General features: G+C 44.5%; 1 long non-coding RNA gene across 1 annotated transcript in view; it reads right to left on the reverse strand.

Moving 5' to 3' along the window:
* Positions 1-15,230, reverse strand: part of LOC129623239 (uncharacterized) — a 37,068-nt gene extending 21,838 nt beyond the window's left edge. Inside the window, exons 1-2 of the long non-coding RNA XR_008700421.1 lie at positions 15,064-15,230; positions 11,849-12,291 (exon numbers count right to left, since the gene is read on the reverse strand). This is a non-coding gene — a long non-coding RNA (uncharacterized LOC129623239). The remainder of the gene's footprint in view (positions 1-11,848; positions 12,292-15,063) is intronic.
* Positions 15,231-15,819: the final 589 nt, after the last annotated feature.

Below are 15,819 nucleotides of genomic sequence, written 5' to 3' on the forward strand. Positions count from 1 at the left end.
TCTGTTCTTTTTCAAATTCTTTCCCTAATTAGATTGTTACAGAATATTGAGCCCAGTTCCTTGTGCTATACAGTAGGTCCTTGTTGGTTATCTATTTTAAATATAGCAGCGTGCACATGTCGATCCTGAACCTCTCCTGGGATTTTAGAATAAGTACCAGGAGGTTCAGGCTCAGTATGAATTGATTTTTTGAAAGAAAGAAATGAAAAGCCTCAGTCTCTGGGCTTGGCCATCTTTGAGAGAGGAAGTTGGGCTATACAAGAACAGAGCAGTTTGTGGGGCAGAGCTGAGAGACGTTCTTGACTGATTTCCAGTTGCCGAACCCTGGCCTGGCCTGAGACCGAGCTTTCCTTCTATCTTCAGGTCTGAGGAAATGTCCTCATCTTTTATCATAAGTTCCCCAGTTTTGCTCACAGCTAGCTTAAATGGTCTCAGCTTCTCAAAACTAAAGGGTTCTAACTAATACCCTTGCTCACAAAGCTGGTATGAAAATAAAATAGACTCATTTTACACAAAACATTTGAAAACTCCTTTAAAAAAACAGACTTAAATTTGCAGTTAGGGCGGGATCACAGGCTCTGACTGTTTTTTTTAGCCCCAAATTTTAAAAAAACTCTGCTGATTTCAACCCTATCCTTGCCACAAGTTTAAAAGTACATGTTGCATCCAATTTCTGGGTTTTGGGTGAGGGAAAGGCTGTGGGGAGTGTGTCTGTGACTGAAGGCAGCATGATCCTTGGATTCTATATTACAATCAGTGACCCTGACTACTCTACCAGCAAACTCCCAACTTCAGCAATTTGCAAAATAAAAAGATAACGCCCACCTCCTGTCCAAGCCCAAGGGTGTTGGCAAGGAAGCTCTGCTTAAACCCGTTATCTGGGACCCTAGGTTTCTTCTCATGCATTGGAGAAGGAAATGGCAACCCACTCCAGTGTTCTTGCCTGGAGACTCCCAGGGACAGGGGAGCCTCGTGGGCTTCCGTCTGTAGGGTCGCACAGAGTCGGACACGACTGAAGCGACTTAGCAGCAGCAGCAGCAGCAGCAGCAGGTTTCTTCTACTTTTCTGCCTTTGCCACTTGGCATACCTTCTTTCCAGGGCCACAGAGTTCTCCATGGGTCCTCTGTACCCAGCCAGCAGATAAGGGAAGAGCAAGTGAGAACACAGAGATCTCCTGGGACGTTTTTAAGGAGCCAGGCCTGAAGATGGAAGACTTTGTTTCTGCTCATATTCCATTTTTCAGAGTTCAGTCACATGGCCCCGCTTAACTATGAGAGAGGTTGGGAGAATGTAGGCCACCTATAAGTCCACAAGGAAAACGAAATGCTGTGAGCGTCGCAGTCCCTGACTCCATTGTTTAGCCTTTCTTCCCTGACTCCTGTTTGTAGTTGTCCCTGGCCTGCTCTCATGCAACCAATAATACAGGGACTGGCCAACAACCGGCCTGTGGGTTATATCCCACCTACAGCCTGCTTTTGTAAATAAAGTTTTATTGGAACACAGCCATGCCCATTTGTTCATTTCTTGTCTTTGGCTGTGATAATTCCTATGATAATGGCAATGTTGAATAATTTTGACGAAGACCACAAAGACCACGAAGGCTGAAACATTTACTCTCTGGACCTTTACAGAAAAATTTGACAACTTCTACAAAAAATACATAAGCTTTCCAAATTCCAAAAGTATGTTGATCCCTCTGAACTGTGTCTTTTCTTTTTCTGTTTCCTTGCCCTTGTGGGTCAGTTTGCTGCCCTGGGCAAACCAGTGAATGAGACCACATGTGGTGAAGCATTCCATTGTGTTGGGAAGAACTTGGGTGCTCACTTTTTCTGGGGTCATTGGGGCATTTTGGTCATTTTCATAACATTGCTGAAGTTTTCACTATTTTTAGGCTTAAGGAAACTCTTTCTGAATTTAATTCTTTGCACTTATTCAACATCTAAATGAAGTTCCCATATCATCTGGAAGTTTTAATATGTTTTCAATTAATGGAAGAGAAAGCCAATAATGTGAGTGTGGCCAACTCAAGAACAACAACAACAAAAACGGATTATAGGAAGAGCAAAAACTGGAAAGAGAGCTGAGCAATGTTATGATAAGCCTCACAAACTGCAACCCTAACCCTACTCCTGTAAAATTATCTTATTGTTACTACTGAAAAAATGCCTAACTGCAAAATATGATTTACTGCATAAGTTGCGCATCTTTATAAATTAAAATATTATATGTCACTTAGGTCATTTTAAATTAATAATAACTAGATGTTGCTTCATTTTCCCTCACTATATATGATGTTATTATACTTTGCTGTATGATCAAGACCCTTTGGATCCTTTATTTAATGAAGATTTTGAGACTTCAAAAGAGCCTTCCTCCCCTCTCAAATGGCCTTTACTTGCCTGGAGTTTCTGTGATTCACTGCAGTACCATCAAATCCCAGCCACTCTGCCAAGCCCTTCTGCAGTGTTTCTAAGGACATAGGTTTGGTTTCTAAGAGCACCAACACGTCTCGCCTCTCCCAGCGCTCAGAGTTTCCACCTTCTGGTTTGGGGCTTTGGCCAGAGCCCACGCCCTGTTTTGCAGATGTGCCAGAAGGAGCCCAGACCCTCTGGCAGAAGTGCTATCTTTTCCGCCTGTGGAGTGGCTGGTGGGGTGGTGATGTGGTTGTTGTTCCCCTCCCCCAAGTCACAGGGAGACTCTGGGGTTGGGGCTGGAAGATACGCAGTCTCTTCCTCTGGGCCCCACCTGAAAGAGAAGTTCTAGGCTATGAAGCTTGTGAGGAATTTTTGTTTGCTGCTTTGTGAGTCTTGTTCACGAATCCCCCTTTTCCATGGATCATTGGGGCATTTGAGAACAGAAATTCCAGGGGCTCCAGCTGAGACCAGGGGAAACCTCTCTGCCCCCTAAAGGGTCTTGCTAGAATGTAAGCTCCACGAAGACAGGTAGTTTTGTCTCTTCATTGATGGATTCTAGAACAGTCCTAGTACATATTAACTGCTCAAGAAATATTTGCTGAATGAATGACCCTTAGACAGATGACTGACCAAATGGCATTTGGGAATGACTCTGTGTCTGCTTACTGATACTTCTTTTCTCATTTTTTCAACAACAATAACAACAACAAAAACAGGTTTTATTTAGGTAATATTTACACACAAAGAAATGTATAGGTCTTCAGTGCACAGTCTGATGAACTTTGAGACCAGACATTCCCTATGTATCCAAGGGCTTCCCAGGTGTCACTAGTGTTAAAGAATCCACCTGCCAATGCAGGGGACATAAGAGATGTGGTTTTGATCCCTGAGTCTGGAAGATTCCCCTGGAGAAGTACATGGCAACCCACTCCAGTATTTTTGTCTGGAGAATCCCAAGGATAGAGGAGCCTAGCAGGCTACAGTCCATAGGGTCGCAAGGAGTAAGACGCAATGGAAGCAACTTAGCATGCACACACCCATGCAACCAATGTTCCAATCAAGTTTTATAATATTTCCATCACCACAGAAAAGAACAATGCCTTGTATTAATCAACTTGGGGTCCAGCCTCACTTTATATAGTTCCCTTTAGAATTCTCATTTCATTTTATCCTATTATAAGAACTCACTTGAGCCTACACCTACCAAAATATAAGCTCGGTGAGGTTGAAGATACCATGACCTGTCATGGCATGTCTGGAGCCAGGTAACTAAATAGATGTTGATGTATGCACTCCTGGATAATCGGAAGATACGTCTTACATCAAAGATGCACTGGGGTGCATGTGACCTATTTCTGAGTGCAGCACTGGGTGCAGAGCACAGAGAAAAGACACAGAGTGGAGGAGAAGGAAAAGCCAGCTAAGTCAAAGAAAGAACAGAAAAGGTTCAAGAAGGGCCAGATAGGGGGACACACAGAGACTTCACAGTTTTGTCTCAGGTCAGATCTACTATTCTTACCAGCAAAAGGATTCCCTTCCCAATCATTATATGAAAGATTAGTGTGCTTCATCTCCATACCAAATCTCACATCCCACGTTTGCAAATTAGCAGTGCTTCACACTCAGTGGCTGTTCAACACAAGATTCTTCAACAGAATTTATTGAATACCTGTCTTTTCTCATGATACAGCTGTACCTGACCCAAACAACTAGGACCCAAAGGACTCTGCAAGAAATAGACTAAGATCTAGAATCAGTCACTAGCATCACGGTGCAGAATACAGGTTTTAGAGCCCGTTGACTGCATTCAACTCCCAGCACCACTACAAGATGGGCAACTCTGTGCATGTTATTTAACCTCTCTGTTCCACACTGTCTGCATTTGTAAAGGAGCATGACAAGAGGGACAAGCTTCTTGCAGGGATTAATGAAATCAAAGCACATAAAGAGCTTAGCATGAGCCCAGCATATACTAAGCACTCAACCAGTTTTCTCATTATTAGCAACTCTTAGAGAATGAGCCTGACAAGAATACCCTCAGCTGCAGGAACTGAGCAAAAAGTATTTCATCTGTTCTGGGGTCAGCTACAGTACTAAGATGCGGCCTCTGCAGGTCACAGTCTCAGCAGAGAGAAGGCTTTGGAGAATCTCATCGGAGGTGGTGGAATAGCCCACAAAGCAGGGACAGAAAAAAAAGAAATGGGGCAGTGGAGACGGAAGAGGAGCCTGGGAGAACTCCTTAGAGAGAGGACAGAAACCAAAAATGAGTGACTTGTTCAGAAATATGGAGGCAATTCTGCCTTAGGACCCAATACATCTAACTCCTTTCCCCAATTTTGTTCTAATTAAGCTGGTACACACCAGGTATGTGCTTGATATTGGCACATGCACAAATACATCACGTTTGTCCTGATGAAAAGATTTTGGTAATTAATACAGAATATTGAAAATACAAAATGGAGGAAAAGGAACTTGTGATACATTTCCACTCATGTAGTGGTTTCCTGATAAAATATGATTCTCAGCTCTATAAATCAGATTGATAATGAAATGCAACTGTAGGTTGGTAAGGGCTGTAAGAACTGGGGTCTGGAAACTTGAGCTAAGCATCACTTCTTCCCTAGATCAGAGCAAAACAGAGAGGGAAGAGACATAGCTTAGATAAGAGGCTCGTTCTGTGTAAACTCCTTCCTTTTTTAGGTCACTTTCAGAGTATCACAATTATTAATTATCCATTTCTACACTCCCTTATTAGAAGGACCCCCTCCAGGGAAAAAGCAGTTGACCTTCTAAAAAATGCAGTCCTTTAAAGGCTTGGGCCTATGACTATCCCCCTGTGATGTTCTAAAAATGCTTCCCTTGGTGGTTCAGCTATTACTCACATGGCCCAGAACAGCATTTCAGAAAAATTGTTTGTGTCTGTCTCTAGTCTCCATTCTTGCTTTCTCTTGTTCAGCTGGTAAGACTTTACAGTGCCATCCAGGTGAAGGAATCAGAGTTATATCTGCAAATAGAACACTCCATTCCATCACACATCCCATCTGGTGTGGCAGAAGTTGAGAGTAAGGGTTCCTCCTTCATAGTAAGGAAGCTTAGGACATCCTCTCTGGGCCCCCAAATTCCTGGCTGGCCTTCTCCACTGAGGTGGGCCATTGCAGGTACCCATGAGAGCAGGTGGCACTGCATCTTCCCTGGCATGTTCAGCTTTGGTTTAACACAGAAGCAATTTGACTTGGAGAGTGATGAAGGGATTCCCTCCCCAAGGGATCTGTTTAGCTGGCAGCAGTTCTGGTTAGAAATTTACCTGTTGGCACAGAAAGAAAAGAACAGAGTAATTCTGTCAAAACTGTACAATCAAACTGGTCAGCCCTCTCTGAATGAAGGCCTGATGCTGGAGTCAGCCCTGTGCCCCCATCAGCATGAACAAAGGGCCTATTATTGGATGAAAACAATTACCTGTGTGCCAGCAGGCAGCATGCTGCAGCGGGACCAACATGCTTTGTTTGTATCCCATCACTGCCACTTCCCTGATAAGTGATCTTGAGAAAGTTTTGTCAACCCTCCATGCTTCAATTTTCTTATCTGTGGAACAGATCTAATAAAACCAGCCTTCTAGGGTTTGGGGAAATGATTCAATAAGACTAATCATGGAAAGGGGGCTTCAAAGTGCTTGACATATAGTAGGCCCTCATTATTGCTAGTTTCTCAATATATGTCTCTTCTTTGTTCTTTTGCTTTCCTGCTGGTTTTCCTAAAAACAAGGAGAATGGAAAGAAATAAAAGTTATGAAGAAGACGGGGATATTACAGGCAAGGAGGAAGACAGAACTGGCAGGAAGTCTGATGAGGAAAGCTCAGGACATTCAGAAACCAGAACAACGGTGGTATTTTGGGTACTAGTAGGTTCTGCAGCAGATAACTGTGTATTTTTTCTGTCTGCTCAACGTCTTTCCTTCTTGTATTAACTTTCTATTGTTGTATAACAAGTTACTCCAAAACTTAGCAGCTTAAAGCCATGTGCACTGCTGACATCACAGTTCCTATGGGTCAGGAATGTAAGTACAGCTTAGCTGGATCATCCAGCTCAGGGTCTCTCACAGGCTATAGTCAAGGAGTCGGCCAGGTCTGCCCTCACTCAAGGCTCATATGGGGAGGCATCCACTCCGAAGGTCACTCAGCGAGTTATTAATGACAGGACTTAGCTCCCTGTGGGCTATTGGATTGAGAGCCTCAGTTCCTTGCTGTCTATTGGCCAGAGCTGATCCTCAACTTCTTGCCACATGAGCCTTTCCATAAGGTAGCTTATAATATGGGAGTTGGCTTCATCAGAGTAAGCAAGGGAAAAAGGGGATCATAGACTTTGGTAAAATAATGTTAGAAGGAATATTCCATCACCTTCACTGTATTCTATACATTAGAAGTGGATCACTAGATCAAACTCACACTTAAAGGGAGGGGATTATGTAAAGACCTAGACATCAGGACGTGGTGATCACTGGGGATTTAGAAGGCTGATAACCTCATTGCCCTTCTGGTGAGAGCAACCCTCCATAATACCTGCCATCTCTCCTGGACCACTCAATGGGATAACATGAGACCCAGGTCATCTTTCATCATAGCACATCCAGTTAGCCACAGTGATTGGGTCAAGAAGTAGCCATGTGACCCAAACTGGGCCAATCAGAGTCTTTCCCTGGGATTTATATATACTAAAACAAGGAGACAGAAGTTCTCTGTTTCATCTGAAATCACTAATATGAAATGATGTAGCCTGGGGTTTCCCATGGCCATATCCTCTACTAATCATAAAAAAGAATTCCAACTCTACAAAGAACAATTTAAGACATCACATTTTGAAGTAAAGACAAAAGATCTAAGATCAAAAAGAGAGCACTAACAAACCAATGGCATTTGTTTTTAACCCCTGAAGCTAGTTTCACCCTTGAAAATGAATATATCTCCCCTTTTCACTTGAGATAATTTAAGTTGGGTTACATCTCTTGAAACAAAAAGAATCTTGGTTAAGTTGGCCTAGGTTTTTGCATCTGTAAAATCAAAGAGCTAAACCAAATGATTCCATGTTTCAAGTTCTAAGATTTTGACTTGAATGGTCTGATCCTTTATCGAGAAATAGATTTTTCAGAAGTGGGGAAAGAAGAGCAGCCTGAAGGAAGAGGAGCACACAAGGGGGACAGGGGCTCTCCTGTGACCCGTGGGAGCCAAAGACCAAGTCTTCCTTCTCCAGAATTTACCAAGGCTCCAAGTTTTAACTCAGAACATTAAGAATTCCACCAAAAAGGATTCATGCCTCTAGTGACCCAGGGTAAGAATCAGACATCTTATTTCATATACTGCTGGAGCCATGATAACACAGTCTTCAGGGACATGGACTTTAGAGGCAGTAGCCTTGTGCTTAATGATTATAATAATAAAATAATAATATACAATGTTTACTGAGTGAGTACTACATACCTGGCAATATCTCACATCCCAAGTTCTTGACTTCCTAGGTATGTGACCTTAGACAAGTGACTTACCCTCCATAAGGTAAGCCTCTGCTTCCTCATCTGTAAATTGGGGATAATAGTAGTTCCCTTCTCACAGGGCTATTGTGAGCACCACATATGAGTCAATGCAGGTAAAGCACCAAGCACAGTACCTGGCCTGTGCTGTTCTTCAAATGTTTTTCCTTGCCTTTTACACCCAGCTCAAGTATCATCCACTCCACAAACCATCCGTTCTTGTCCATCCACCTCCTCTGTGCGCCCCTCCCCCCCACAGCACTTTATTCCTGCCTGCTTTTCTAGTCCCATGAACTTGCATTACATTTACCTATTCACCTAGTTATCACTCTTGGCCAACCATACCTTATTTATCTGTGAGTTCTTAAGGTCTAGATTCATGCCAAACACACAATTTGGATCTCAACAAATCCAAACAGGTGGATAAGCACAATATACATCAGCCTCTAAAGCAGAGGAGCAGATGATCTGACTGGGAGGAGGACACATCTCTTGGTTTCATGACCTTGTTGGGTACTTAGGATTTTTGTCAAGCGAAACTCTGCTGTGTGTTTGTAAAGCTTCTCCTCCAATGAAACCATCAATTGCTCAAGTTAAGAGTAATAATTCCTCGCAACTGGCAGTCCAACCCATCAGTAACCAGCGTGGAGCCCAGTGTTAATGGGTGCGGTCCTGCTGGTTTGGAAGCTGACCAGAGACAGCAAGTAAACATGACGGTTGCCTGGGTGTACAAACACCAAACCAGCTTCTCATGGCCTCATCCCTGGGACAGTCCAGTCACTGCATCTGTGACACCTACATGTGGCTACTTGTCAGCTCCTGTCAAGCACAGCAGCAAGGGCCGATCACCCTCCAAATGCAGATATTAAGGACAAAAACACAAGAACAGCAGTTTTTATAAGAAGCCAATGTGTTTGTGTGGGTGTGTTCAGAAAAAGTGGTCATTTTCTAAGGCGGGTATATGATAAAGGCCTGTGTTAAAAGAGGAAATATTTCTCTCCTTCTAAGACCACATTCTTTTTTCCAGCTAGAGGCCAGGCAGGACTAGAAGGTTAGAACTGTGCACCCACCCAACTGATGCCAGAAAGATGCTCTGGGGGATGGTCTCCTAGGCTATACAGCACTTCATTTCTCGTTTGTGTGGATGTCAGGGAAGCAGTGCAAAGTGTTTTTGGAATCTATAAGTAGTGTGGAAAAGGAAATGGGAAGCATGCCTGGCTCCTGTGGCATGAATAATGGAATAAAAAATTTTAAATACAATGTTTATTCCCTTGTACTCACTGGAATTCAACTCCAGGGCATAGTAGGGCTTACAGGATTACAGTGGGTGGTCTCCCTCATGACAGGAATTCAATAAAATGCTTACCAATTCTTCCCCATCTGTTAGTTTCTCTTCATTCACTCACTCATTTATCTATACCCTGTCTGGTTCCTGGTTCTGGAAAGGAATGCAGCCACATATTCTATAGGCTTGGGGAGCTGTGCATTTTAAGCAGGGGAACTCCCTGCTTAAATAAGACTTTTAGAGCATCCAGCATCTAGAATCAGCGCTGAGGATGAGAATAGAGGTCAGTAGCCATCCAGATGAGTCCTAACTAGTGGCTGTGGAGGAGAGAGGATAATCAGAATTTTTTGGCTTGGCCAGAATGTGGATGGTGGAGAAAGAGCAAAAACTAACTAGAACGTTTCTTGTTTAGGTGATTTTTGTAAATGATGACATTACCAAAAACTGACAATACAGAGGAGGAGAATTTTGGAGAAGAGGAGATGAAAAGCATGAGGAACCACCTTAGTGAAAAGTGCCATGTAATGATGTGTCCCATTACCAGTGAAGGGGACAGATAATGTTGCTAAGGAGGGTCATGTGTTGTTCCAATGGTCAATTGTGGGTTGACCTACAGCGGCACCATGTTGGGTTGCTCTGTCTCACATCCACAGCTGGTCTTACATGCTGATTGTGCCCCATGGCATGACCACTATATCCACTAAAGGAACTTTGAGGGTGTGGGAATGGGGCAGTACAAGCCTAGGACCACCCTTAGAGACCACCCAGAAGCCCTCTATCTTTACTGATAGTGGGCCTGGTGTGCACCACTTTCATACCTAAATATCTTGAGCTTGGGCAGAAATCCACAGGTAGTGGAAAATTGAGTACACCAGAGTAGATAATCAGACTGTTATGATCATCCTCAGGCTCTGCCTTGAATCTCTGCCCAAATTTGACCTCCTAACCTGAGGGATGAAGTATACTTCGTCGCTCAGTCAGTTCTGACTCTTTTCAACCCTGTGGACAGTAGCTTGCCAGGCTCCTCTGTCCAAGGGATTTCCCAGGCAAGAATACTGGAGTGGGTAGCCATTCCCTGTGCCAGGGGATCTTTCTGACCCAGGGATGGAAGGCAGATTCTTTACTGTCTGAGCTACCAGGGAAGCCTGGAAGGGAAAGAGGAATTCTTTTCAAGAACCCTAGTCTTCTGTCTTGACCCCCAAAGCACCTTCTCCTCATCTGAGAGCCTCTGATGCTCCTCCCACGTCCCCATAAACCCTTTCTTTTCCATACTGGGCAAGTCTATGAGCCGAGCAGCTTCCTGGGTGGCAGAGCTGTTATCCACTGGAGCAGTTCAGACTTCGTAGGCTGTCTGTCTCTGCTGCACATATAGAAGGCAGCTTGGAGATTTTCTTTCTTTTTTTTTTTTTTTTGTCTTGTATTGCTTATTTATTCCCACTTTGTTTTAAATAAAAGTTTTAGGCTTCTCAGTATAACGAGCTTTAAAAATTTTAAGAACAGAGGGACTGGGAAATGTCTTGCACAAGGCTAAGACCCATCCCCACCAAGGAGCAAATGTGGAGGCGACCCCTGCTGGCTAGTTTTGCTCCTGCAGCCCTCTGCCCATCTGAACACGTTAGCCTTTGGGAAGGCCTGTGCAGTTTCACAGGGGAGAATCGCCTAGCACCAGAAGACACTCTTGCTTTCCGAAACAATGGTCAGTGCCCTGTAGATTGACCATGTCTAAAACTCATTCCATCACTCTTTGCCCTTCTCTTTCATCAGCTCTTGCACAAATATGCAGGGTCTTAATTTGTTCGTCCGTGGAACATTTCCGGGGCCCTGAGGCAAAGCCCGCACTTCGCCAGCAGTGGGAGCCCTCAGGCGAAAGAACACGTTTACTACCCGGGAGTCCAGCATTAGCAAAGTTGGTCTCTTTCAGTAGTAAACTCCAGCCATCCAGGCTGAGAACACTCAGTCTACAGGGGTTCCTGAGAAGTAGGTTTACATCTACCTAGGATTTTTCAGGAAACCGGAGTATTTATTTTATCATGAGATAAGTCGGTGCTTCCTCTAGGCTGAGGCAGAACCAGGCTGCCCCCTGCAGGTGGGAGGGAGAGGTACGCCTCCTGAGGGCTGCTGCCCAGGTGGCCTTTGCTCAACCCACGTGACCTTCGTCTCAGAGGTTCCCCCACGCCCTGGGCGTTGCTCCATGTGATGCTCAACACGCGATCCCCAGACTAGCGGCAGGGGTGCACCTGGGAACTTGTTAGAAGTGTAAATTCTCAGGCCCCACCCCAGTCCTACTGAAAGGCAACTCTGGGGGTGGGGCCAGCAGCCCGCTTCAGCAAACCCTCCAGGGGATCCTGATGCACCTCAAGTTTGAGAACCACTGGTCTGGAAAGAGCAGTGTAGCTACCTCTGGGGGCTCTACTAGACAGCCCCGCTACATGAGGCGCAGCTCCTCCTGCCTCATGTCAGCCTCAGAACCACAGGATCTCAGAAGTGCCTACTGCAGAGCCCTTCCATTTACAAATAAGAACAGTGAGGTACAAGGGTGTGAGGGAATTCTCCCACAAACCTCGCAAATTACACGAGAGGAAAAGGAAGGCCAGGAAAAGTAACCCTCCCGGGGTTCCTCAGACCTACCTGGGTTTGGGGGCTCTGCCCATTCCTCTCTGCGGGTCTGGCTTTCCCACGCCTGTGCCAGGGCGACTCAGAGCTCTAGGCCTGGAGACAGAGCCCCTGGCTTTGCCGTCCTCTCTTCAGAGTGATGTTCCTTCAGCCTTCTCCTTTTTGATCACACTAAGTCCTGCCTGCCACTCAGAGATGGAACAGAAAGGGCCCAGCTGTGAAAGGATCACAGCAGGATTTGGTTTTGTTTTTCATCAGTCTCCAGCATCTTAAAACGATTTGTCAATCAACGAGAGATAGGAAGTCACTAGAAAGACAGGAAACATTGGAGGATGGAAACACATCCTGTTCAGCCGCAGCTGGCTTTGCAGATGAGCGCCTGGGTCTTTCTGGAAGGCTGGGATGAAGGGTATGCACTGCCTCCCTCTCCTCCCAGTGTTCAGATGCACGCTGATTTTCTAGAAGGGCCAGGGAGCCGGGGGGTGGGGGGTAGGAGAGAAGAGAATAGCATCTAATAAAGAGCTATGTGTAAAAAAGAATTTAAAAATGGCATCTAATATATTTGCTAACAAAATCAGAGGGGTTCAGTCCCCAAGGGGAGATTATACCTTGAACACGCAGCTTTCTGTCAAAGACTGGAGAAGCAATCGGCCCCTTTTCTAAGCTCTGCACATAGCCACGGAGGATCCCCCGACACTCCCCACTTGCATGGCCTTGGTGACAGGTCCAGCGCTCCTTTGTTTCAGAACATCACCATATACACTTTTCCACCCAGTACCCACTGGGCAGGGTGGGCAGTGGAGGAGACTTTAAACAAAGGAAAAGCTGTCCTTCCCAGATTTGGAGGAGTCATTTTTGCCAGAGGCTTTAACCGAATGCTGCAGCTGAAACTACTGGCAAGTACTGAGGGAAATCGTTCAGTAACAGAAGGACAATCCTTTTTCACATTTCAGTGGGAGCTCTACTCCCTTCAGCCCTCTTGGGAGGTGGGCTTTGTACAAAGCTGTTCCATTCAGAGGGACTTCAGCAGGTATTTGTAGCCCGGCTGGACTTGGGACTGCAATTAAAAGAGGCCGAGGAGAGGATCTTGCAGTGGTGTAGGAAAGGGAGCTCAGGGTATAAAAGGCACGTTCATTACCAACACACTTGCATTACACACACACTCATACTCACACTCAAAGCTAATTCTGCTTTGTTTTCTGAATATCCTGTCTCTGCATTCCAAGAAAGTGTTAAGCTAATACTTATATTTCTTACCCTCAACAGCACTTGCTAAGTGGAAAGTTGGTGTTTTCAGAAGATAAGCTCTTTTCCTGGCCTAAATGAAAGTTGTAATCTCATTGAGGATTTTCTATTCTTCTGGAAGTGGTCTGTGTTTAGGGGAGGGATGGGGCAGGAGCTGAGGCAAGAGGAAGAGTCACACACTAGGGTCCTGGTATGAAAGATCTAAGAATGTCTAAATGCTGTGGAACAGGTGATCATGACTTTTTAGCAAGACATGGAACAAGAGAGGAAATGGCAAATAGTAGTTGGGGTGAGGAAGAAGGAAAATGTGTCCACAAAGACCATATTGTAGGACATATCTGGAGATACCAGAAGGAAAATACAGGCAGCTCTTCCAACAGGAGCATGTGTTCAGGACACGTAATCAGAACAACCAACCCCCCAAAAGAGGTGGAAGCAATAGACACTGTCATGTTGGAGGGGTGGTGGTGATCAGGCCAAGAGTAGCATGTGGCTCCAGGGAACCAAGTTTGCCCACAGTCAAAAATGTTTGGGTTCCATAGATTGGTGGCCTTACATGTACTAGAACTCTGAAATGTTAAAATCCTAGAAGGGGCTTTGCTGCTTATCTAATCTGACCCCTTCCCTTTTTATAAGAGAGGAAGCTGAGACTCAGAAACGTGAAACAGCTTGACCCAAATCACATTAAACTTGTCAGGACTCTTTCATTCACAATGACAGAAACCCAGCTCAAACCAATTCAATACCCAAAAGGGAATATATTGGCTGGGGTAACTATGGGGACCACAACTGGTCCCCACAGCAGGACTGAGACAGCAATTTGGATGTGAACAATTCTAGAATTTATAGCAGAGATAGTATGAGAAATAGACTTCTGTCACAGTCTTCTGTGAAAAGACAGGCAGGCAGGCAGGCAGTCGTGGGGCTCCCTGGAATTTATAAAACTTTTCTTAAAAACTCCTTGTGGTCTATTTCCCAGAACAAAATAAATCAAACATCCTTTGTGAGAGGCAGGAAATTGCTTGCGACTCTAAATGGCACTTTCCTCCAAGGACTTCTCAGTAAGGATCTAAAACAGAAGTTGTAAACTCATGAGCCATGCACTAAATCCCATCTCCAACTGTGCGTTGTCTGACCCACATATTAGGATGTTTTTTTAAATTCATTTACTTAACAAATAAATGTTAAGCTCTCTAAGTACCAGGTACTATTCTAGGCACTTGGCACACAAAAGTGAACAAAACAAGACAAAAAAAAAATCCTTGCTCTCATATACTTTGATTATAATGGTAGGAAATGGGCATATCAATCACTAAGTTTTTAAATTATTATTTATTTGTGTGTGTTAGTCGCTCAATTGTGTCTGACTCTTTGCGACCTCATGGATTGGGGCCCACCAGGCTCCTCCATGCATGGGATTCTCCAGGCAAGAATACTGGAGTGGGTTGCCATTCCCTTACCTTTTAGAAGGTAATAAATTCCCTTACCTTTTAGAAGGTATTACCATTTAGAAGGTAATAAATAATATGGAGAAGAAAAAAACAGGAAAAGAAGAGAAAATATAAGGCAGGAGGAAGAGGGTGTTGTGGCTTAAAGAGGGTGGTTGGGAAAGGCTGAGAAGGTGACATTTGAGCAAAGATATGAAGAGAAGAAGAAACAAGCCTTACAGATGCCTAGAGGAAGTATATTCCAGGAAGAAGTGCAAAAACTTTGAGGCAGAAACACCTATGATGTTTAGGAAACAGCAAAAATGCTTTTTGGTTTTTTGATCTATATGAGCTGCCAACATTTAAAAAATTGGAAGATTTCACATCAACATCCAGATTCCCACTTTTTCTTGGGAAAAAAAAAAAATCCAGTTAGGATCTGGCAATGTTGGGCCCAAATTATACCATAAGAGAATGAGCCAGATCTAAACAGCAGCTCTTCCCCTGTAATGGAACAAGCATCTCCAACTCAGAGCAGTCCCCTCCCGACCCCAGTACCTCTCTTGGCTCTCCGCTACTTCATTCATTTCAGTTGGTCAAGTCCCTGCAGGCATTTAAGCTCTTGTAGCTACATAGGCCAGGCTATGGTCTTAGGTAAAGCCCAGCAGCTCAGTGGCTTAATACAACAGAAGATTTATTTCCAGTTCACACAAAATCCAACAGGAGTGGGGTGATTCTTCCAAGCATCTGCCCCCTGTGAAATGACTCCAGGATCCAGGTTATTTCCATCTTGTGGCTCTGCCTTTTCAATTTTGGAAACCTAAGTGCTTTGACTTTTATAGCAGGTGCAACAAATGAGCCAGTGGAAGAGAAAGGTGAGAGGGAGGAAGAGCACGGTGTTACGGAAACCGTGGTAAGTATCTGAAGAAAGAGAGAACAGCCAAGTTATCTTCCACTCCTGGATATAGTCATGCACTTAGAGTAATTGGGTTCTATAGATTAGATGAAACTCACTTTGGGTGAGCTTTAGCAATATGCCTAAGTCCATCAAGTAAGAGGAAAACTCCCTATGAGTTCTGGGTTGTCTGTTCAAATCCCCCAAACAAAAGCCATACAGCCATTCCTCTGCCTAAGCAGTGCTGCACCCAAGCCCACCAGGATGGACAGGACCTGCTGTTCTGGCTCTGACAATGTCTGTTGTGTGATCAGTTGTGTCTGACTCTTGGCGACCCCATGGACTGTAGCACACCAGGCTCCTTTGTCCATATAATTCTCCTGACAAGAATACTGGAGTGGATTGCTGTTCCCTTCTCC

Source organism: Bubalus kerabau, chromosome 11 (assembly GCF_029407905.1).
Source record: "Bubalus kerabau isolate K-KA32 ecotype Philippines breed swamp buffalo chromosome 11, PCC_UOA_SB_1v2, whole genome shotgun sequence".
NCBI classification, from domain to species: Eukaryota; Metazoa; Chordata; class Mammalia; order Artiodactyla; family Bovidae; genus Bubalus; species Bubalus kerabau.